General features: G+C 38.3%; 1 protein-coding gene across 2 annotated transcripts in view; it reads right to left on the reverse strand.

Moving 5' to 3' along the window:
• The window catches only part of FBXO34 (F-box protein 34), a 100208-nt gene extending 76717 nt beyond the window's left edge, over nucleotides 1-23491 (reverse strand). The window contains exon 1 of one of the 2 annotated variants that reach the window (XM_037832659.1): nucleotides 22881-23491. The gene's annotated coding sequence lies outside the window, so the exon portion shown is untranslated. The remainder of the gene's footprint in view (nucleotides 1-22880) is intronic. The other variant, XM_037832658.1, reaches the window with a different exon arrangement.
• Between the last annotated feature and the right edge of the window lie 683 nt (nucleotides 23492-24174).

Consider the following 24174-nt stretch of genomic DNA (forward strand, 5'->3'; position numbering starts at 1 on the left):
GGCACAGGGAACAGACAACGCAAAAATTTTGTCAAGAGCACACCTACAGAAAATTTGGCAAAATTGAGTCCTTGTGTAGGCTGGGAGGAAGAATTTGAGAGTGACAAGCTGGTATACTTGGGTGATGAGATTTCAAAGATAAAAGGTGAAGATATAGCATGGCTTCTCCTTGCAGCTTATAGTAAAATGCAACTGGAGAGAGATAAACTTAGAATTGAACTCTTGGATACAAACAAACCAGAAGCTGACGGTCTGGAAAACTCCGAGCTTCCAGGGGGTGGAATCCCAGAAACTACAGCCTCACATGAGGATTTAACCAACATGTAAACCAACCACCATTACAATACAAGCCAGGATTGGAAATGGAGTTACCCAGAAAGGATTTGTGGAAAGTCCTATTGTCTGACAGCTTTGAACCCTGTGTGCTTCATGCAAAGCCAACAGAATTTCTGCAAGATCTTTATAGACAAAGATGCTTCTGGTCTGGACTGGAGGAGACAGACAAGGAACATATTGAAGGAAAAACTTCTTCAAAGACAGAGTTATGGAGGGTGAGGTCTGGAGTCAAGAGGTCTCGGGCTAGGAGAGCAGAGTGGTCCACATGCATGGAAAGGGTGAGTTTGCTCCAGAGGTTGAAGGCGGGCCCTCCATCTCGATGTTTAGGAAAGGTTTTGCCACCTCAGGCCTCAAAGAGGATGGAGCACATTCCCAGGGGACTGGGGAGAGCCTGGTCACCAACCCACTGTTCTGAAGGGGTTGAGCATGTGCCCCAGAGATGGAAGAGAATCCAGGTGCTGCCCCAATGTTTGAAGAGGGTGGGGCCGAGAAGGTGGTCTCCCCAATGTGTGCATATGTTGGAGCACTCACCCCAGCGTTTGGAGAGGAAAGGGCTGCCGCAAAGGCCCTTAGGAAGGGTTAGACTTCCGTTCTCTCAAGCCCCAAGGACTCAATGTCGTTCTGTAAATGACTCTCAGACTTTGAAATCTAATGGAGTTTGCCCTGTGGGTTTTAGGAACTGTTTTGGTCTTGTGAACCCTGTTTTCCTTTCAGTTTCTCCTTATGGCAATGGGAATGTTTATCCTGTGAATGTCCCTTCTTTGTATACTGGAAGCACATAATTTGTTCTAAGTTTACAAGTCCACAGTCAAAGGGGAATTTTGCTTTTGGACAGACCACACCTGTAACTGATTTTGATGGGATCTTGTACTTACCTATTGTTACTGAAATGATTTAAGCTTTTGCGATACTGTGAAGGGATCAATGTATTTTGTATATGGAAAGATCATGTCATTTTGGGGTCCAGGGGGTGGAATGTGCCTGTTTAAATGTATTATGGACCCTAAAACGCCATTATCTTTGATGCAATCTTGTGTGGGCAGACATATTAGTGAAGATTAAGTTGGAACGACTGGATTAGGCTGTCTCCATGGAGATGTGATCACTCAACTGTAGGTAAGATCTTCCACTGGACAATTTCCATGGAGGTGTGGCCCCGCCCATTCAGCATGGGCCTTGACTAGTTCACTGGAGCCCTATAAAAGCCCAGACAGGAGTGAGCTTGCTACAGCCAAGAGGGAGACACTGAAGAATGCACAGAAGCTGAGAGAGTTGCTGCAGATGAGAGACAGTTTGAAGACAGCCATTGAAAGCAGATTCTTGCTCCAGAGAAGCTAAGAGAGGAAAAACGCCCCAAGAGCAAGTGAAAGTGACATTTTGGAGAGAAGCTGAAGCCTAGAGAGGAACATCCTGGAAAAAAGCCATTTTGAAACCAGAACTCCGGAGCAGACGCCAGCCACGTGCCTTCCCAGAGGCTTTCCAGACACCATTAGCCATCCTCCAATGAAGGTACCCGATTGTTGATGCATTACCTTGGACACTTTATGGCCTTAAGACTGTAACTGTGTAACCAAATAAACCCCCTTTATAAAAGCCAAACAAAAAAAAAAAGAGCACCCCTACCTGATTAATTAAAACACCACCATCTAACAAAGAAACAAAAATGCCAGGTGTTGATGTTATTCTCCTAACAATATCTCCCTCTCCCCCGCCAAAAAATCTGTGCTAGCAAAACAAACAAAAACCAACTTATAAATATTCGTTCATTCAACAAATGTTTACTGAACACTAACCATGTGCTATGTACCACTTTCAGTGCTAAAGACACACAAATGAAAATGAGAGGCAAGGCTCTCTGCTCTCTGAGAGCCTACCTTCTATTCAAAGCCATGAAGATCTCAGGAAAAGGCCTGAGGTTGACCACAAGGCCCATTTTTAAGTACAAGGAAAACTTTTTTCCTGGCTCTCCAGCTTATTGAACTTTCATTGCCTTTTTCCTATTTTTTTTTTTTTTTTGGTTTGTTTGCTTAAACAAAATGTGCACCATGATGTTTATGCCATTTTAAATTTAAAGAAAAGGTTCCTTACAAGACCAAAATAACCCACAGGCCATGAGGTTAGTTTTCCTTTTTCCTTTGCCTCTTTCAAAATAGCAGAAATTTACAGAAATTTTACCTCCAGAGAAGTGGGATGATACTGTACTAGGAGACCTTTCAACCCTTAATAAATTTCTTTATCTAAAGAGATGGCAATTTTAAAAGTATGAACAATGACATTATATTAATACATCTGCACACACACCCCAAGAATGGCCAAATCATTGCTATCAGGAATCTAATCATTTTTCTATCACTTTCCCAGCATTCAGTTCAATTAAAGAAAAATACAATTAAATATTTACCAAGTACAAAAGTGCTGCCCTGCCAAATGCCACAGTAGCTAAGTAAGGTCTGTGCTCTCCAAGACCTCATGATGTGATACAAGGAAAACATACAAATACACATTCAATTTCCATTACCCTTCCATTTCTTATTTCATAAGTTAAGTAAAGCTCATAATACCACCTGGTGGCACAGAAAACTACTATGAAATTTTTCCTTAAGCCCTAATCAAAAGCTCATTTTATAAAGTTAAAAACATATTTTATTGGTCACGGGGTTGTATACGCAACTATGTGATGATACTGTGAATCAGTGAGCATATACTTCAGATTGTTTGTGTGGTGTGTGAATATATCTCAGTAAAACTGCATTTAAAAAAAACATTAAAAATACAAAACACATTTTAAAAATACTTAGTATTCTATTTAAAAATTACAATTTTAGCAGAGTACATTTCACATAATTTGTCTAAACTCATTCAGCAATAGGAAAGGAAAGGGTTAAAAAGTTAAAAGAACCACAAGAAATATTACATAAAAAGAACCAAATAGAATATATTTGTTGATTACTTTCTTTTTCCCAATTAGGTTAAAGAATATCTTTAGGATTAGTTGAAAACATATATTTACATGTTATGGAATGTATGTGAAAGGACAAAAATAATTAACACATTTTACCTTTATGCCTTAACTGCTTTTTAATTAAGACAGTAACTCCTAAAAAACATACTATTCACTTTTTTCCTGTTAGTAAGTGCACTGTGAAGTATTTATATGTAGAAGGTCTGTCTTCTAACCTTAACCTTCAGTCTCCTCTTAGGATTAGGCCTAAATGAAAAAATGAAATGAAAAAAAACTGCTGTAATATGCTTCACCAATATGTTAAATTAGTATTACATTAGCTGTGTAGTCCATGTATTCAAGACATCATCAGTATGTTGCAGAAGTAATTTCTCTATCTAAATATCCTATCAGTATGGGTAGACGGAGATACCTGAGGTTGTCAAACTGCAACCCAGTAAGACCTTGATTTTTGAAGATGACTGTATAACTATGTGGCTTGCACAGTGTGACTGTGTGATTGTGAAAACCTTGTGGCTCACACTCCCTTTAGCCAGTGTATGGACAGATGAGTGGAAAAACGGGGACAAAAATTAGATGAAGAATAGGGTGGCATGGAGGGGATAGAAGTTTTGGGTGTTCTTTTTTGCTTTTGTTTTAATTCTGGAGTAAAGAAAATGTTCAAAAATTGATTCTGGTGATGAACACACAACTGTATGATGGTGCTGTGAATAACTGGTTGTATACTGTGGATGACTGTAAGGCATGTGAATATACCTCAATAAAACTATTTTTTTAAAAAGTAAATGAACAGGCAGAGAAACTAAGATGGCAGCTAGGTGAGACAGGGCAAAAAAACACCTCCATGAAAAACATTACATAAAAACCAGAAAGTGACCCAGAATACCAGTTACAGCGATGCACCAGCTGGACAAGGTCTGCTAGTACCACAGGGGCCATATACTTGGTGAAAACAGGAGTCTGCATTCTGAAACGAGCGAGTAAGCTGGCTGGAAGACCCGCAGCCACGTAGCAGTGTGGGGAAGCCAGGGGTTGGCATCTGGAGACCGACTGGTTCTTTTGGAAAAAAAAAAAAAGGGAAAAACCCAGGAGCAGCTGCAGTTGTGACAGTGGGAACCACGCAGTAAAACACAGCAAGAGGCGGCTGGGCCGGCCTCTCGGTGTCTGGCCTGGACAGCCCGCTGCAGACACCCTCGGAACCAGGGGAGTGGAAGGGAGAGCCGGAAGCAGAAAGAAACTCCACGGCTAGCAGCTGGCTCCCCAGAGGGCTGGATAAACTCCTGCCCGGGGCCGTGCCCACAGCCCAGAGCCCCACCAGTTGTCCCGGAGCTGGGAAGGAGGAACTGTGTGAGGAGGGGGGAGTTGAGATGCCCCATTTGGCCATCTTTGCATCAGGCTGAGAGCACCCTTGCACGGCCCGGCGGCCCGGGGCTTCCCTTGAGGGACAGCACACACTGGTGACGTTGCACGGCATTCCTTTGGCTGAGCTCCTGGAGGATCGTGGCTGGGAGGAGGGAACCACTCAGAGAACCCAGGGACGCTATGCCAAGTTCGGTGGTTTGTGGGACATCGAGAGAGAGGGTCTGGGGCTGAAACGAAATGAAGGCTTAGACTCTTGCGGTGGCCTTGAATCTCCAGGAACCTGGGGGATTTGAATATTAAAGCTGCCCTTCCCCCCTGGCCACCCAGACACACGCCCCACATTCAGGGCGGACGGCTCCAGCAACACACCCAAACTGAGTTCTCCAACTGAACCCCACAAGAATCATTTCCACACACACCACGGGGACAAGGTTGAGAACTGACTTCAGGGGTATAGATGACTCACAGATGCCATCTGCTGGTTAGTTAGAGAAAGTGTACGCCACCAAACTGGGTTTCTGAAAAATTAGACGGGTATCTTTTTTTTTTACAACTTGAAAGAACCCTATCAAGCAAAGCAAATGCCAAGAGGCCAAAAACAACAGAAAATCTTAATGCATATGATAAAACCAGACGATATGGAGAATCCAATTCCAAACTCCCAAATCAAAATATCAGAAGAGACACAGTACTTGGCACAATTAATCAAAGAACTACAATCGAGGAATGAAAACACGGCAAAGGATTTAAGGACATCAGGAAGACCATGGCCCAGGATATAAGCGACATAAAGAAGACCCTAGAAGAGCATAAAGAAGACATTGCAAGAATAGATTAAAAAAAATAGACGATCTTATGGAAATAAAAGAAACTGTTGGACAAGTTAAAAAGACTCTGGATATTCACAATACAAGATTAGAGGAAGCTGAACAACGTCTCAGTGTCCTAGAAGTCCACAGAACAGAAAATGAAAGAACAAAAGAAATAATGGAGAAAAAAATTGAAAAAATCAAAATGAATCTGAGGGATACAATAGATAAAATAAAACATCCAAACTTAAGACTCATTGGTGTCCCAGAAGGGGAAGAGAAGGGTAAAGGTCTAGAAAGAGTATTCAAAGAAATTGTTGGGGGAAACTGCCCAAACGTTCTACACAATATAAATACACAAAGCATAAATGCCCAGTGAACTCCAAATAGAATAAATCCAAATAAACCCTCTCCAAGACATACTGTGATCAGACTCTCAAATACTGAAGAGAAGGAACAAGTTCTGAAAGCAGAAAGAGAAAAGAAATTCACCACATACAAAGGAAACAAGGTAAGACTAAGTTGTGACTACTCAGCAGCCACCATGGAGGCGAGAAGGCAGTGACATGACATATTTAAAATTCTGAGAGAGAAAAATTTCCAACCAAGAATACTTTATCCAGCAAAACTCTCCTTCAAATTTGAGGGAGAGCTTAAATTTTTCACAAATAAAAGACCTGCCCTACTTCAGATACTAAAGGGAGCCCTACCGACAGGGAAACAAAGAAAGGAGAAAGAGATACAGAGATTTTTAACAGACATACATAGAATATTACATCCCAAATCACCAGGACACTCATTTTTCTCTAGTGATCACAGATCTTTCTCCAGAAGGGACCATAAACTGGGATAGAAAACAAGCCTCAACAAATTAAAAAAAAAAAAAAAAAAAATTTGAATACACTCAAATATACTCTCCAACCACAATGGAATACAAATAGAAGTCAATAATTTTTGAATTGTAACTCCACTATTTACTTCCCACATGATATAAAATACACAAACTCTAATGACAAATCAGTGGTTTTGAACTCAATGTAAAATATGTAATTTTAGACAACTATATAAAGGTGGGGGAATGGAGGAGTATAGGAGCATAGTTTATATGTCCTATTGAAGTGAAGGTGGTATCAAAGAAAAACAAGATTGTTATGGATTTAAGAGGTTAATTTTAAGCCCCACAGTAAACACAAAGAAATTATCAGAGAATATGACCATAGAGATGAAAAGTAGCATATGGGTTAAGAGAAATGGGGAAAGAGGCAATGGAGAGTTAAGAAATGAGTGTAGGGTTGCTGTTTGAGGTGAAGGGAAATTTCTAGTAATGGATGTGGAAAAGAGCATTACAACATTCTAAAGGTGACTAATCCCACTAATGGAATGCTAGGGAGGGGGTGGAATGGGAAGATTTAGGCTGTATATATTTCCACAATTGAAGAAAAAAGAAAAAAAAAAAAAAAAGACAGTCTAAATAGATGACAACTGAATGCCAAGGATGAACCTGGATGGGATTGGAGGATGGAGGACAGGAGGCTCAAAGAGACACAGTTGAGACATAAGGAAAAGGAAATACAGAATGTAAACTTTGTATCATTGTTGAATCTCTTGTACTTCTTAGCTGTGCTTAACTGGATTGTATAAAAGAATGTTCTCGTTCATGGGAAGTGTATAGGTGAATTATAGTGTTTGTTCAAGGATGTGTGCAGCTAGCTCTCATATGTTCAGAAAACAGAGCAACAGATGATGAATGATAGATAGGGAGGGAGGGAGGGAAAGAAATAGCGATGTGACAGCATGTTAGAGTTGGTGGATTGGGCTATTGGGAGAGGGGGGTCAGGCTATGATGGAGTTCTGTGTATGGGGTTAGTATTGTTTTTGTTCCTATAACTTTGAAATTATTTCAAAATAAATAAAAATTAAAAATAAAAAAAAGTAAATGAACAGTGAAGCGGAGGAGAGGAAAGGGATGTTTTGGATGTTCTTTTTAATTTTTATTTTATTTTTTGTAGTAATGAAAATGTTCAAAGATTGATTGTGGTAATGAATGCACAACTATATGATGACACTGTGAACAATGGTACACTGTGGATGACTGTATGAAATTGAGTATATTCTATCAGACAAATTAGCTAAATTAGCTACCCTGTCACCATTTTTTACTTATCAGATTAGCAAATACAAAAACTGTCAGTAAGGATGTGAAAAACTAGGTATACGCTCAAACTGCCAATTACTCTGCTCCAACAGTTCCACTTATAGGAATGTATCCCACAAAACAATATATGAACATTATTTATAATAGAAGACAGGAAATAACCTCAATGTCTACCAACAATGGACTGGCTAAATTACATTACATACATATACAGAATACTATGTAACTGTTAAAAACAAAACAAAACGCAAAAAACCTCTTCGCAGCAGAGATGGTTATTCCCTAATATCCAATTTCTTCTTCATCCATAGAAGTAGAATTTTTAGCTGAACATCATCAACACTTAGAATAAAGATTGCCACCTCCCATACTTCCTTGCATTTGGCCAATGAAATGTAAGTGAAAGTGTTGTGAAATGGCTATTTCTAGAAACCTTCCTTTTAAAAAGCCAGCATATACCTTTGCTCCTTCTTGCATCCTACTGCTTAGAATGGGGTGCAATGCCTAAAGCTCCAGCTAGGTCAATGAGGACATAGGCAACACATGGTGGAGCAATAGTATAGAAAAGAGCCCAGATAAATCAGAATGGTGGTTGGGAGGTAGGGCGCAATGAGGATAGACTAGATGGCTCTCAATCTTAATTGATGCTTTTGCTATACAGGTATATATGTATACAATTAATATCTGGGCATTTTGTTGAAAGTCATTATACCTTAAAAGAGAGGGGGAAAGGGAGAGAGAAAGAGTGACACCATGAGTACTCTAGCAGCCGTAAACCACCTATCTGAATTTTTATGAGAAAGAGGGAGAAATAAACTTTTTTCTTGTTTAGGCCACTATTTTAGGTTTGCTATCACTCATAAACTTCACAATCATTAAAGAATGACAAAATCTATTGTTAAGTGAAAAAAAAGGAAGATAACAGTATGAAGAATATACTACCATTTATGTTTTCTTTTAAAAGTAAGAACAGAATATTTACCAGGAGGATATATAATACATAAGAACCTAGAATATATATAAGAATATATATAAGAAACTAGAATATATATAAGAATATATACAAAACTACATAAGAGTACATAAGAAACTAGTAACATTGGTTGCTCCAGGGAAGGGAAAGTGTACTCCAGGGACAGATGAAGGAAGAAAACTTCTCACTTTTTGTACCTTTTGCATTTTGAACCATGTGAATGCAATACTTATTTTTCACCACCCCCACCCCCCAAGAAAGCCTTTTAAATACTCAGTTTAATTTTTTTTTAATTTTGGTAAGTGCAGATTTTTATGAGTTGAAGATTTATATTAGAATGTAGTTTCAAGATGATCCCACATTGAACTAAATACCAGGAGAACCAACCACCATATACAAAAATGTTGGAAAGGGGCAAAAGGGAAGGAGAGTGCTTAGAACACTTCTGAGGGAAAAAGACAAGAAAAATGTTTTAACCAAAATAAGGAGCAGCATTGGAATCATTATGCTGCTGAAAATATGTACTATATATCTTTTAATTTCTCATCTGCTCTTAGTGAAGAAATAAACAAAAGCAGCTCTCTAAATCAAGAAGGTCAACAAACCTTTTCACTGATCAGGCTGAAGGATACAAAGGGTTCTTTCTTGCTAGAGGAGTACAGATTCTAAAGAGTTACAAACAGGAATATCTTGAAGTCTATGAATCAGATTAGAAATTGAAATAAAACAAAAATTTCTGAGTAATATATAATTCTGAGTACATATATAAGGTGTTTTCCTTATTCCAACATTTTAAAACATGCTTACATCAACCCTATTAACCTTTCTCATGGCATAAACAATGTAACAAAGAAAAAGTTAATGAAAATTTAACTACCCTTAACTACATCATTTTAATCTGGGGTGGGTCACCCAAGTTTTGGCATAGGTGCACAGCATTTTTGCACGGCAACAATTTGTGCATATAATTTAGTATTCCATTTTCACTTTTTTCAATGTGATGATTGTAATTACATTGCACAAAATAAAAAAAGTTCCTTTACTTTATAAATATACATAAAATTTTAGATTTTGATTTTTAAAAAGTAAGTAAGTTAGATAGCCCTATTTCTTCAACCAATGGCTGAAGATGGCTATCCACATCACAAGGCTGTAGTAGAGGCCACTACTGATCCATCCCAATAACAAGTAACCTCTTATGTGATAAATATGTAATCTTAAACCCATAAATGAAACAAAATTTACACACTCTGACTGATAATATAAACATTAAAATATTTCTAAAATGATTGGAGAGTGACAAACAAAATTACTAACCCTTTAGAATTCCTAGTAGCTAGCCTGGAAATCTATTGGGGAGGACATATGGAACACACATAGGCACAGAGAATAATTGTTAAGCCCTTCAAAATTAATGCTCCTCAGAGCCAAAAATAAATTTTCCAATACAGTTCTTTGTGTATCCTGTAAAGTAGAATTTCAGCAATATAGACTAAGAGGACATTCAAATGAGGAAGGCTCAAAGTAGTCACTCAATTAACATTTGCTGAATGACTTGAATAGCAGCAAAGTTTAGAAAGAAATACAACACATAAGGAAATAAAATTTAAATTAAACCCTATTTCTCTGAATAGATCTACATTGTTAACCATACAATATAAATGCAGAACTAAGCAATTCCACTAAGTTTAAGAAGTCTTGACAAGGTTTTCTTCCAAAGGGAAAAAAACTAGATTTGTGTCACCAAAAGCATTAAATTGAACTCATGCTGAATCTTCAAAAATGGTATCTCTGTTACTTTATTAAACCAATTAAGATTAATATGGGTTGCAAGTAGAAAGGTGGGAAGTTGCAGTCATTATTTTTTTTAAATTGAGAAGGGAGAAGTTAGAAAATTTTAACTTCTCCTAAAATAAGATACCAATTTAGAGAGAAAAGAAGGACTAATCATTCATTTCATTTAGTACTCTCCAAGACAACTAAACAGTATAAATACAAGATCGGGGGTGCTCAAGTTCAATTCTAACAAATTTTAGCAGAAAATCTAAAGGTCGAAGGCATTCTTGATTCTACAGGAAACAGAGATTAGTAAATGTCAGACCAGCCCTTAAAGGACTTATTTACTGAAGAGCCCAAAGTCTTAAAGGAATTCCCACTGGATTACATGACTACAGTCAAGAGGTAACAAATAAATGAACTATTTAAATAGGAACCATTAAACATGAGAAAGATTCAACAAATGTTTAGTTAAAGGAATGCTTGGGAAACAATAAGAACACATGAAAAGACCTTTAATAAAATAAAACTGCAATATTTAAGTAGTACAGCAAATGAGTTGGCAAGCATTAATTAATTTTAAATATTAATTTTAAAAATCAATTAATTTTAATCACCAAAATTAATTACACCTTACTTTGTGTACAGGATTTTTTTTCCCTTTTTTCTTTTCGGAAGAAATGACAATGTTCTCCTGTAGACTGTGGTGGTGAATGTGATTATACCAGAAGTCACTAATTTTACACTTAGGTTGTATGGTATGGTGTGTGAATAAAGCTGTTTAAAAAAAAATAAACAGAAAACTACAAGTGCTGGAGGAGATGTGGAGAAAGAGTTTAACTATTCACTGTTGGTAGAGAAGTAGCATTTTGCAGCCCCTCTAGAGGGCAGTGTGGTGGTTCCTCAGGAAGCAAAGTATAAAACTGCCATATTATCTAGCAATCTCAATACTAGGTATATACCTGGAATAACTGAAAGCAGGGACACAAAAAGACATTTACATACCTATGTATATGGAGGCATTATTCACAACTGCCAATGGATGGAGGCAGTCCAAGGGTCCAGCAACTGAATGAGCAGGAGGGCGAACGGTGGTGTATATATATGATGGAATATTGTGCAGCTGCAGAAAGGAATGATGTCACAAGGCATGCAATTATGTAAGTGAAACTTGGGGACATTATTTTGAGCAAAATAAGCCAAAACTGAAAGGACAAATATTGTATGTTCTCACTAATATGAACTAACTATAATGAGCAAACTCTGAGAGTTAAAATCAAAAGCATAGGTTATCAGGAGATAGAAAGAGGGCGAGGAGTGGACAATCGATGCTTAAGGAGCACAGAATGTTCAATAAGGTTGACTGGAAATATTCGGAAATGGATAGCATAACACTGTGCATGATATTAGCACAATACTATAAGTGTAATTAACAAAGCTGAGTTTGAATATGTTGAAAGAGAAAAGTTAGAATCTGCATGTCACCAGAAGGAAAGCTAGAGGATAAAAACTGGGACTGTATAACTTAGCGAAATCTAGAGTGAACAATGTAGTGATTAATTGTATAAATATAAGAAAGTTCTTAAATGAACTAAAACAAACATATGTCACTATTATAAGGTGTTAATAATAGAGTGGTATATGAGAAAAAATACAATTAAAGCAAACTAAGGTCTGTCATTAACAGTAACATTGTAATATCCTTGCATTACCTATAACAAAACTAAATGTCAATAATAGGGTTAAGAGATATTTTTCTTCAGAAGAAATGAGAATGTTCTCAAATTAACTGTGGTGGTAAATGCATAACTGTAATTATACCAAGAGCTAAAGATTGTACACTTAGGACAGATTGTATAATGTGTGAATAAAACTGTTTAAAAAAAATAATACTGGGGGGGCAGATAAGGGGTATGGGATGTTTGGAGTTTTTCTTTTTTATTATTTCTTTTTTTGGAGTACTGAAAATGTTCTAAAATTGATTGTGGTGATGAATGCACAACTATGTGATGACACTGTAAGCCATTGGTTGTATATGTTGTATGGATTAAATGGTCTATGCATATATCTCAATAAAATTGCATCAAAAATAAAAAGAGAAACATGTTCCCCTTCTTTTTGTGTCCCTCAAAGGGGGAAAAATCCCATAGAACTTTCATTTAAGGAATGATTCTTAAAAGAAGCTTTAAAATTCTTCATTCTCTACTAAAATAAGACAATTCAACAGGATATACAGGATAAAGATTCACAAAATTAAAAAGACAACAACTACAGTAGGAACCAAGGTGGTTTTTTTTTATACAAGAATATTTTACGTAACTGGGGACACGCATAATAAAGAGTATAAGCCCCTAAATCATATAAAGGGGAAAAATAAAAATAACTCATTTTTAGATTCAGTAACTAACATGGTTTAAGTTTCACTTAAATTTCGAGACCCTCAACATGTAAAAAAAAAATTCTCAAATGTTTTACGCTATAATTATCAAATGTAAAAATATTTTATACTGCACAGTGTTAAAAATATAAAAAACTAAAAAGTAAAGTTACATTTTAACTTAGGAAAAGTTATAACCTCCTGCCAGTTAATAAAATTAAAATGTGAACTTTCCAGTAAAAGTTATTTATTTTGTCTTTAAGATTTTATTAATGACATTTGCCAAAAGAAAAAACATACAAGGTGTTAAAATAAGCAACAATAATAAAAGATAAAAGAACAAATTCCATAAAGACTGCTACTTGCCAAAAAATATAAATGAGATAGGTAAAACAGTCAAGGAGGAAACATGATAGAAGTTAAATAGTGCACTTAGCACAATGCCTGGCATATAAAATATTCTGTTACTTTTTTTGGTATGTGAATAATGAATAAGCAAGCCTTGAAATTCCACAAGTTAAAAATGTTGGTGTATAACTATTTTATCAAGCTAACCACCTAACATATTAAATAAAACAAAAACAAAGAAAATGTCAAATGAAAGATACTAATTCCCATAGGCAGCTGTATGACCCTTTCTAGACTTATTTTCAGGATTTTTAGACTTATTTTTCAGGATTCATTTTCAGTTCTCTTCATAATATCCCAAATGAGTTAAATATTGTGATGGTAATAAAGCTCTTCATCCAGGAAAGAAAAAGACCTGAACTAGAGAAACCTGTCCCCTAGGGCTAAAGTGACTGGTGTGTAGAATGTACCAAAAACCTCCAGAGAAAAGCCTGACGACTGATTTGAAATAAAATCTCTTGCCCTACTTTGGAAACAAGTTTGCCATGCCTGGTTCTTGGACAATAAAGCAAACGTGTCCTTTGAGGTTTTCTTATCAAACTCAAATTTCATCTTCAGAAATTCCAGCTAATTAATTATTCCCAACTGCAGTTCCAAGAGTGATTTTACAGCTTTAAATATACTTCATAAACAAAATTAAATTTATATTTTTCTAATTTTCAAGAAGCAAAGGAGTACTTTAATACACAAACTCCTGCAAATAAATCTGCTAGAAGGTGTCTAAGTCAAGTGGCAGAGGAGCAAACAAAACAACTTCAAAAAAATTTAAATCTACAAATTTAACTAACCCAGCTATGTTGCAAAGATAAGGAAAAAAGCTAAGCCTTCAATTATGTGTCTAAAATTTGGGGACAAAAGATATGAAACTTAGAATTTAGTAGGGGAGATAAGACTAATCACACATGGAACAATTAGAGACCAATAAGCAACATTATATAATGAAGTGCTAAAGCGCTAAGAAGCTAAGTACTTAATATAAACACTACAGGAGTTCCAGAAATGAAAAGATTACAGAGGGACTGGAGCATCCATGAAGGTTTTATCGGAACATACGTCTTAAAATTGGATGATTATATTTGGAGAAAGTGGAAGTGAGTAGGCAAAGCTGAGGTAACTGCTTAATTGACCACCAGATTTTTTGCAGGCATTTCCAGAGAAAAGAGAGAAAGGACGAGACCACCTTATGGAAACTCTCATAAGCTACTTTTAAAGGTGATGCTACAGAATTCTAGAGCACGTTCTTGTGCAGGAGAATAACATCATCCCATTAGAATTTTTGCCCAATTAACCTGGCAACTGTATACAAAGAGATTTAAAGAAGCAAATAACAGAATTAAGAAAACCATCACAGAGACAATTATAGATATTTAAATTCATAATGATCATTGGTCTCTAAATCTGTGCAGTCCAATACAGCAGCCACTAGCCACATGTGGCTTTTGAGCACCTGATATATCACTAGTATGAACTGAGATATGATCTAAGTAAAAAATACATACCAAATTTCAAAGACTTTGTTTGGAAAAAATAGAATATATAAACAATTTTAAACAATTTTATATTGTTTATACGTTGAAATGATGCTTTGAATATATTGTACTGACATATTAAAATTAATTTCACCTGTTTCGTTTTACTTTTATTAACATAACTAACTTGAAAATTTTAAATTACTTATGTGGTTCACATCATATTTCTCTTGGACAGCACTGGTTTAGTTATCTCAACTCTTCTAATTCTCCCATTCGCATTTTAACATGTACCCACAAGTATGTTTGTGTGCGTGTGCACGCACATTACATATACACACAAACATATCTTCAGAATGTGTATGTATATATATATTGACACACACATACAAACACATCTTCAGAAATTTTATGTATATTAACCACTGTACTAATATTTTTTTACATAGAGTACAACACATAAAAATAAAGGTTAGAAGGATGAGAAAAATAAATAAAAATTCTACAATTTTTCTTTTGCAAACCCATGAACAATCCCACACACCTTACACCAGGTGGGCCATCAGTCCACCTAGGATACTAGCAGAGAGACTGAACAAAAAGACAAACCCAAATGAGAGATTCATTAAAATTTGATGACTGGTTAATTATGACAGAAAAGACAAGGGGATGGACTAAGGATGACATAATGGACACCTGCTATTTGCTACGCAACATCACTGGCCCCTGAATTTCCTTTGGGAATCTACTCTTCTCCCATTGTGTTGTTTAGATAGGAATGACCCCAACCCAAGCTCCAGAGGTAAAACAATTAGCATAGCCTATTTCCCAAGGCTTAATGGTTGGTACAGAAATGTCAGTAAAACCCAAAGACAATGAGTGAGATACAAGACATTTGCTAGAGCTTCTGGGAAGAAAAGCTCTCTTCTAGCAGGGGTTCTTAAGATGATGTTCACAGATCGCCCCCCACCCCTACCCCCACCCCCACCCCCACCCCCAGGTATTTATGGATAGAATGCAGTGTGTCTGTAAACTTGGGTGGGGACAAAAACTACATTTTACTTTCACTAACCTCTGACTGAAATTGAGCATTTCCTTCTATTGTGAATTTAGGCAACATGCTACAATAGTATTAGCAATACGTACCATTTGGTCACCAATGGAAATCACAGATATTTTTATGTCTTATGATCACTGGTTACAGATATTTCCAAAAAGTGGTAATGCTCATCGCTAGGTTAAAAAATTAGAGCCACACTAAATCTTATTATTTAAAGAAGCATATACTAAGATCTCACTATTTCACATATTTCCATCCCAATTTTGAAAAACATTTTGATAACTATGTTTTAATATAACTAGTGTGTGTGTGTGTGTGTGTGTGTGTGTGTGTGCGCGTGTGTAGCCCTAGGTATTTTATTTAAAACTATTAACTCAGAAAAGGAGACCTATAGGCGTCATACTGCAAAATGGGTCTATGGAGCAAAAAGGGTTAAGAGCTCTGCCCTAGGGCTTCTGCAGAAGCATGCTCCTTCTCCTCCTCTGGACTAGATGGCATGAGGACATACGGCACGAGCTGCTGATAACCATGCTGTGATCACAAAGGGAAGGTCTGCCCAAGAATGGACCAATACCATAGAAGGAGAGTTCATCAAACAAAGGAAGACAATAAGTACAAAAACTTATTGTACAAAAAGGTACAATAAGTACAAAAACTGTATCAAGCCTCACTTTTGGACTTTTCAGTATTATGAGCCAGTAAATTAGAGATGTTTTTTTGTAATACTCCTAACATAAAGAATCAAAATATTACAGATGATTTCAATGGTTTCTAGCTCAGGAAACTAGAAAAATACCCACGTCTTTGAACAGAAAGAGCAAAATTAGAAAAGGTTTAACTTTGTCATGCTGAGAGACTCTGGGAAAAATTAGTTTTCACAAACTCAGTGTACAGCAGACTAACTCACTCAATGCCCACTCAAGTCCTTTCACACATGGATAGCCTGTTTTACAGAGACTGCATGGCTAAAACCTACATTTCCCAGACTCCCTTGATGCTAAGGTTTCACATATGACCTAAGTGTGGCAAAGCAGATATTCCTGAATGTGACATGGAGGGCAGAAAGAAGTAACATGGAATGACAATTCTGAAAGAGACTGAAATTCTGCCAAGTACGGTGCCAACAGTGCCCTGATTTAACAATATAGTTCTAGTACCCGTGGTGGCAGTAACCCCTTTAGCAGGCAAGTTCTGCAGGGTCACTCTGGGGTTTGTTCCTAGAACTTCAGTTTAATGTGTTCATTCAGTCCACTCAAAGTTTACCAATCTTTCTCTCAATAAATCCCTTTTGCTTCAACCACTTGGAGCAAATGTTCTTGCTGCAGAATCTTGACCATTAAGTACAAAGTAAACATAGATATACTAGAGAAGCATCTTATTAGCAGTTGTTAACAAGAGTTAACAGTTTATGAATACAGATATAGGCATGACCTAGAAAGAATTACAATTGAAGCCTTCAAGAACTGAGGCCCAGATTAGGAGAACAATAAAGGTCAAGAAGAGCTTTAGACAGTTTGGACCTGAGAGAGTAAGAACTGCAAGTGAAACTGAAAAAAAGGAGAAACCAGAGACAGGCAAAGAACCAAGAAAGGAGAGAACTAAAAAAAATCAAAGGTATTCTACAAGTTAAGGACCAACAACAGATTTAACTAGAAGATCTGCTTTTCAAATTACTTCTTCCTTAAAAACTGTCAGTCACTGGGTATAGAATGCTCAGACTCCCTCTATAATCGGGTCCCAACCACCCTTTCCTGCCTTTACACCAAAACGTCTAATCTCATGGCCTAAACAAACAAAAAACCCTCTTCTTTGGATCTTATTCAAGGCCCGATTCAAGAAGCTTTCTTTGGCAGTCCAGTTGCCTCCTCTGAATTCATGTAATATTTATTTACCTCTCTTCGAACACCTATTGTGGTAGATTGAATCATGTCCCCCACAAAAACATATTCAAGTGCTAACCTCCAGTCCTGTGGATATGAACTCATCTGTAAATGAGATGTTCGAGGATCCTATAAAGATGAGGCCAAACTGAAACAGCATGGGCATTTCATACTCCGTTAAGACTGGAGTCCTACAACCAAAGGAAATTTAGACATGGAGCAGAAAGCCACAACAGGTGACACAGACAGATTACAATGTAACGGAGGCAGAGGCTGACTTCCAGCAAACCACCACAGGCACACTGTAGCCTTTGGAGAAGCATGGTATGCCAACACCTTGATTCTGGACTTCTAGCCTCCAAACTGAACTAATAAATTCCTGTTGCTTAAGCCAACCAGTTTATGGTATTTGTTATACCTGCCCTGGCAAACTAAGAGACCTAGCTATAACCCAAACTAAATTACAAGCTTAAAGAGGGCAGGTGCTGTGCTCTTCACTCCTTTACATTCTGAATACCTCGTGTAATGCCGCTCAATGTGCTACTAACAAAGTAGGCCCTTTGAATGGGTAGTTTTAGAAGAAACTGGTGGAAGTAAGATTGCAGGAGATTCAAAAGCTAATTAAATTGACTTGGAAGATTGGAATGGAAGTTTCAGTGCTGACGATAATGTTCTATGTCTTGACAGGGGCATGGGTTACACGGATGTATGAACTTGTCCAAACTAAGGGAATGGTACAGAGAAGATCAGTACATTTTATGTATGCATATTTTATCTGAAAAATAAGTAAACAAATTTTGAAACCTTGTTAATGATAGGCATGCTGAAGTATTTTGGGGTGAGATATACTGATGTCTGCAACTTACCAAGAAATACAATATAAATATAAGACGGACTGATGAATGGTGAGAGGAATGAACAGATAGGTGATAAAGCAAATGAACAAAATATCATAGAATCTAGGAGGTAGGTATATAGGTATCCAATGTACAATCAATTCTTTCAATTTTTCTGTGTGTTTAAAATTTTTCACAATAAAATGTTGGGGAAAGAAAGCAAATGAAGACTAGGAACGAAGGCTGTGAGAGATTCATTTACTTCAGAAATCTGTCAATTAAAGAAAAGAAATAGGGCAGTAAGTAGTAGAAACAACAGACTCAAAGGAACATTTCCGTCAAAAAATAAAAGTTATAAGTCCATCTGAAAGAAAAAGAAAGGGCAGGCAGAAGATGTGGGACTGGTAAGGGGAGGGGGACAGTGGGCAAAAGGAGTCTTGGATGGTTGGATTCAAATGCATAAAGATGTGAAGGGGTTGAGTTTGGGGAAGAGAAGGTACATGTATACCTCTGAGAGTGTGAAGAAGAGAACAGATGTTTGGATTTCCCTTTTGTTGTTACCTCTAACTTTAGAGTGCCTAGACACAATAAATAAAAATTCTGGCCTTGAGCACTTGACTTGTTTTTGCCTCAAAGAGAGCATTGGCTCACTAAACCCTGTTCCAGGACAATCCAAATTCCTGGAGTCTTTGTTAGTCTGGGGTTCTGGCAATCTATTCCCCATTGTTTATACCTGAGTTTCTAATACCTCCTTGCACCGACCTTTAGCTGAGCGCTGTGGCCAATCTGGCATAACATAAACAGGTCATCACCTTGACCCAATTCTGACCCCTCAGACCCAAGGCCCTCTATATGTTTGTTTTATCACAAAATGTTCAAAGAAAGGTCAAGGTCCTTCCAGAAGAGCAACTCATCTGTGTACCGAAGACCAGGCTGAGTAACTGGCACAGAAGAATGAATGATGAATAAATAAAGAGTATATATGGAGAAACTTGTGCCTGACAATAACATAATAACCGCACTTACACAATGTTGAAGAGTTTCAAATTTATACCTATGTTGTGCTGTATGTTGGGAATGTACATGCTGGGATTTTGAAGCTGAATATTTCAGAAGGGATGATGTGGAGCCTCTTCTGTGGACAGCCAGAAGACGGTGTTAGAAATGACAGGCTGATAGGATCTTTTAAATAACACTAAGAACACCTACATTTTAATCATTAACACTTTCCTGGATAATGCGGTATGCTCATCACCTTCAAAATACAGTAACCATGAACTAAAGGGGAGAAGACAAATTATGCAAAGATTAAAACTGACAGGAATTCAATTTGCAGATGGAGTTAATCTGCTATTTTTGGTTGTTGTTGCTTCCAAAGGACTGCAGATTATGCACTTGCTGAATTTTGCCGTTGTCATGATCTAACAAGGAAGGCATTCATTATACCACAGTAGCTTCCACCACATATCTGATTCTAAACAGCTGCAGTTTTGGAAGATAATACTAAATGATGTCTCTCAAGGTAAGTATGTTCTCTCCCAAACAAATATTAAAACAAAATTAAGTATGATGAGAAAATCAAAACTGTCAAACTAAACCAGCTGAGCATAAATTTACATTTAGAAAATAAAGTAGAAAAGTTTTATAAGTATTTAGATTGTAAGTATCTTATGTTAATTTTACTGATCCAATAAACATATCTTAAAGAATTTCTAAAACACAGTATTCTGTTTACGGTATATGCTTTTATCCTTCAGAAAAATGCCACAGCACTAATAGTTAATTAAGTCCCTTCAAGTGCTATACCTGAATAAAATGACAGAATGTTCAGAAATAATAATAAATAAATAAATAATAATAAACCCTATTTCAACTAAATAAATTTTCATGAAACCATTTATAAGAAGTAAAAGCAACTTTCTAGACCCAAAACTGCAAAGCATGGGTGAAAAACATCCTGCCAGAAGTAGAACAGACTATAAAAATGTTTCCAAAGAGTTATAGCTATTTAAAAGTTATACAACTATATACGTAAGCTGTGTTTTTTAATACCTGAATCACTGTTGCTCAGTCACATCGGAACACCCTGACATTTATTCTCCACCTAATTCATTTTCCAGAAGAAAAAAAATTCATAACTACTAAGCAAAATAGAGAGGGGAAATGCACTGCCAAGAATGAGCTACTTTGTCATCATTTATATGCCACAAAAGGCATGTTTCAAGTTCCCACCCCCTGGTCCTATGGGTGTGAACCCATTTGTAAATAGGACTTTTGAGATGCTATTAGTTAAGGTGTGCCCAATCTGAGTGAGGATGGGCCTTAATCCAACATGGCTGAAGTCTCCATAAACTAAGGAAACTAAGCTAAAGAGAACCCATGGGGAGCAATTAGAAGCTGAAAGTCAGTGAAACTGGGAAGAGAAAGAAGGAAAAGTCAAGGAACCTCAAGATTGCCAGCCAGACAGAAGATAACGACCCCAGGAAGAGGCAAGCCTTCTAAGCATCTGAAACCATGAACCAATGAATTCCTGTTGTTAGAGCAATCCATGGCATGCTATTTCTTTCACCAGCTAGAAGACTTATACATCTATAAACTAACATTAAGTTTGAATTTCACCCACCATTCACACTAGTACACTTAAATATGCAAAGTTACACATAGCCCCGTAGCATGCCCCAGAAAGGCTACTTGGAAAAGACACAATCAAATGCCCTTTTTGTACCTCCTTCAATTTCAACTTACAAAATATCCTGCCACTATCCTTTCACCTTAAAGAGTAGGATGACTACACCTCAAATAGCTACAGTTTCATGTTATTTCAGGCACCTATCAATCTCTGGGGATCCAAGAATCAAACTTCAGAGCTTTTATTCAACATTGTCACATACGATTCCTAATTTCTTAAAGAAACAAAACAAAACAAAATCTATACCAATTTTCAAGTAGTATACACAATGCTGTCAAATTCCCAAGGTTATGATGAGAATCAAAGTGAGACTTACATCATTGAAAGTGGTTAAGATGGAAAATGTTATGTTGTAGATGTGTTACAAAAATAATTTTTTAAAAAAAAATGAGATTTACAGAAAAGCCTTTTGTGAACATCTAATTAAACACAATGGCAAATTAACAGGAGTAAAATTTTGCTTTCATTTTCTTCATTACCAGGCATAGCTTAACTTCCATATGCATGTTGATGTAAAGTCCAGAGAGACAATAGCTTATCAATTACTTTCAAAGAGCAAATGGAGAGGAGGAAGTACTTTAAAAAAAAAAAAAAAAAAAAAAAAGGCCTATTATTAGAAGTTAAGGTCAGTGTGGAAGGATTGAGAAGTCCTACACTAAACTGTAATTATGCTCCAGTTTTAAACCAGCTACTTTTTCAACTAGATTCTGCTCAAATGATTCTCTAATGAGGAAGACATAATGAGTGAAAGTATTGATATCGCCAGAACATGTGAAAAAGGCCAGTATGGCAAGTGACTAGCTTCTCTTCCAGTCTGATCTCTTTTGAAAGCTTTGGAAGAACAACAACATTCACAGACAAAGCACTTTTTTTTAATTCTGTAGTTTCATTTTTGAAAGCACAACAGACAAAATTTTGGTTACCTGTCCAGGCAAGCAGTCCTGTTATTATATTAAGTTACAGCCCAGTCCTACTACGAAAGCAAGAAAAAGGCTTCTTGCTAAGCTGTAACTACAGGAAACCCTCAATTATCCATGGTAGCATGGCAGGGCCAGGGACAACCTGCTTAAAGTAAATCCTCAGGTAATTATTATTTAAGAAAAATGTTGGATTAATTCAACCTTCCCTCACCCCTACCCATCCCTTTATAAGAAGAAAAATTCATTTAAGATCTGCTGACTCCCTGACCGTTCTCTAACAAAATGTTAACAAGCAGATAGATGATCTCAAAAAAGTCAAGCAGAAAAGAATAAGGCAAACTGAACGCTCAGGACTCAAAGTGGTTCTATTCTTTTTCAGCAATTACGATCAAAAGCCATCAAACAATGAATTTAGTACCAACCCCTACCAAAGCCTCCTATCCTAATTTAGATTTTTCTAAATGAAATAATGTGTCTTACATTGAACTGTACTAACACTTGTTTGAAATGAAGTTAAAAAACTTCATAACCATTACATAAAAATTAGAAAACGCTGATATCGAACAACTTTCGATTCAAATCCGCTGCGATTCCAGGAGCTGACACAAGACTGAACTTCCTTTTACTCCAGTCCGGGTCCTCTCGGCCCCTCCGCGCGCCAAGGTCCTTGCCAGGGGCCTACAGTGACATCACGGCCCATCTCCTGGAAACCCCTAACGACACAGACACGCGGACCCACTGCACTATGACTTCATCGCGGACTGGGGCCGAACCGCAATTGACTTGCGCCAATCGCGAGGCAAGAGAAGCAACCAAGCGTCAGTCCTTCCCCGACCCCTAGAAAGGTTAAGGACTGGCGCCAGCTCACCTGCGCTGGGACAGGGACGGGCAGGGTGGTCGAGCCCAGGCGGGTGCGACCCGAGCAAGGCAACCCCACCCCCCACTCCCAAGGGCCCGACCTCCTCACAGACCGAGAGTCCCGGCGGTGGGAGAGCCGATCCGGTGCCTCCTCACGGCCTATCCATGATCGCCTCGGCTTCAACCCGAAGCGGGAACCCCGCTCCCGCCCGCCTGAGCTTCCGTGGCCCGCGGGGGCGCTGAGCCGCCAGCCTCGTACGCAGGCTGGAAAGCCGCCCCGGGAGGAGGCGGGAGCCGCAGTGGCCCGCCGGGTGCCAGCCCCGGACGCGCCAAGCACGCAACAAGCCCGCGCCCCGCGGGAGGCGCCCCCGCCCCCACCCGCCCCGCGCCCCGGGAGCGCAGCGGGCAGCAGGAGGGGGCGGGGAGCGGCCACGGTGGCCGCCGCCAGACCCCGACCGCGTTTCTCTCGCACCCGAGCCCCGACCCACCTGCGTTCCTGCCCCACCCGGGGCCCGGCCCCGGGATGCACCACCCCGATACGGCGGCAGCGGCGAAAGGCCTGCCTGGCGCTCCACCGCTGAGGCGGACCGAGCGCCCAGCGCTGCGCGGCGGAACCCAACGCTAGCCCCGAAACCTATTTGTTTGGCTAAAACTGTGTGACGTCACGCGCCGGCCCAATCGACGGTTGGTCGAGGGAGGGGCCGCAAAGCTGAGTATCGCGGCGCCCCCTGCCGAACGCCCCCCGGTACTTCAACTGCTGGGAACGGGAAGACCGGGCAACCTGAACAGCGAGAACGGGGTGGAGCATTTGCGGCCTTGAGGACTCCGGGCCCCCAAGCGGCAGAGAAGAGTTAAAACTCAGGCACAGTCTATAGGGAAAGAACTCAAACCCTCAGGCTAGCCAGTGTTCAGTCAGTAGACTGACAAGTTTATCAATACTCATGGATGGATCTCCATGAGTATACTCATGGATGGATTTCTAAATGGTATTAGCAATCCTGAGAGACTTGAATCCCAATCTTAGTTCTGCTACTAGTTTGGAAGGCCGGGCTACAGAGTCCTCATTTGTAAAATGAAGTGATTGATTGTTTTTATTTTATGATCTTTATATTCTACGCAAATCATAGCCGGAATACCTACCAAAATGTACGTGAACTTTGAGGTTGACAATCTCCAACTGTGGTCTGTAGAAGAGAAGCTTAAGAGATTACTAGTGTATATAGAAAAGGTTTTTAATATTTTATATTTTCAAAACAGAGCACCTGTGAGGAAACCTTCTAGCCCCAGTCTTGACAATAATAATT

Source organism: Choloepus didactylus, chromosome 4, assembly GCF_015220235.1.
Source record: "Choloepus didactylus isolate mChoDid1 chromosome 4, mChoDid1.pri, whole genome shotgun sequence".
NCBI classification, from domain to species: Eukaryota; Metazoa; Chordata; class Mammalia; order Pilosa; family Megalonychidae; genus Choloepus; species Choloepus didactylus.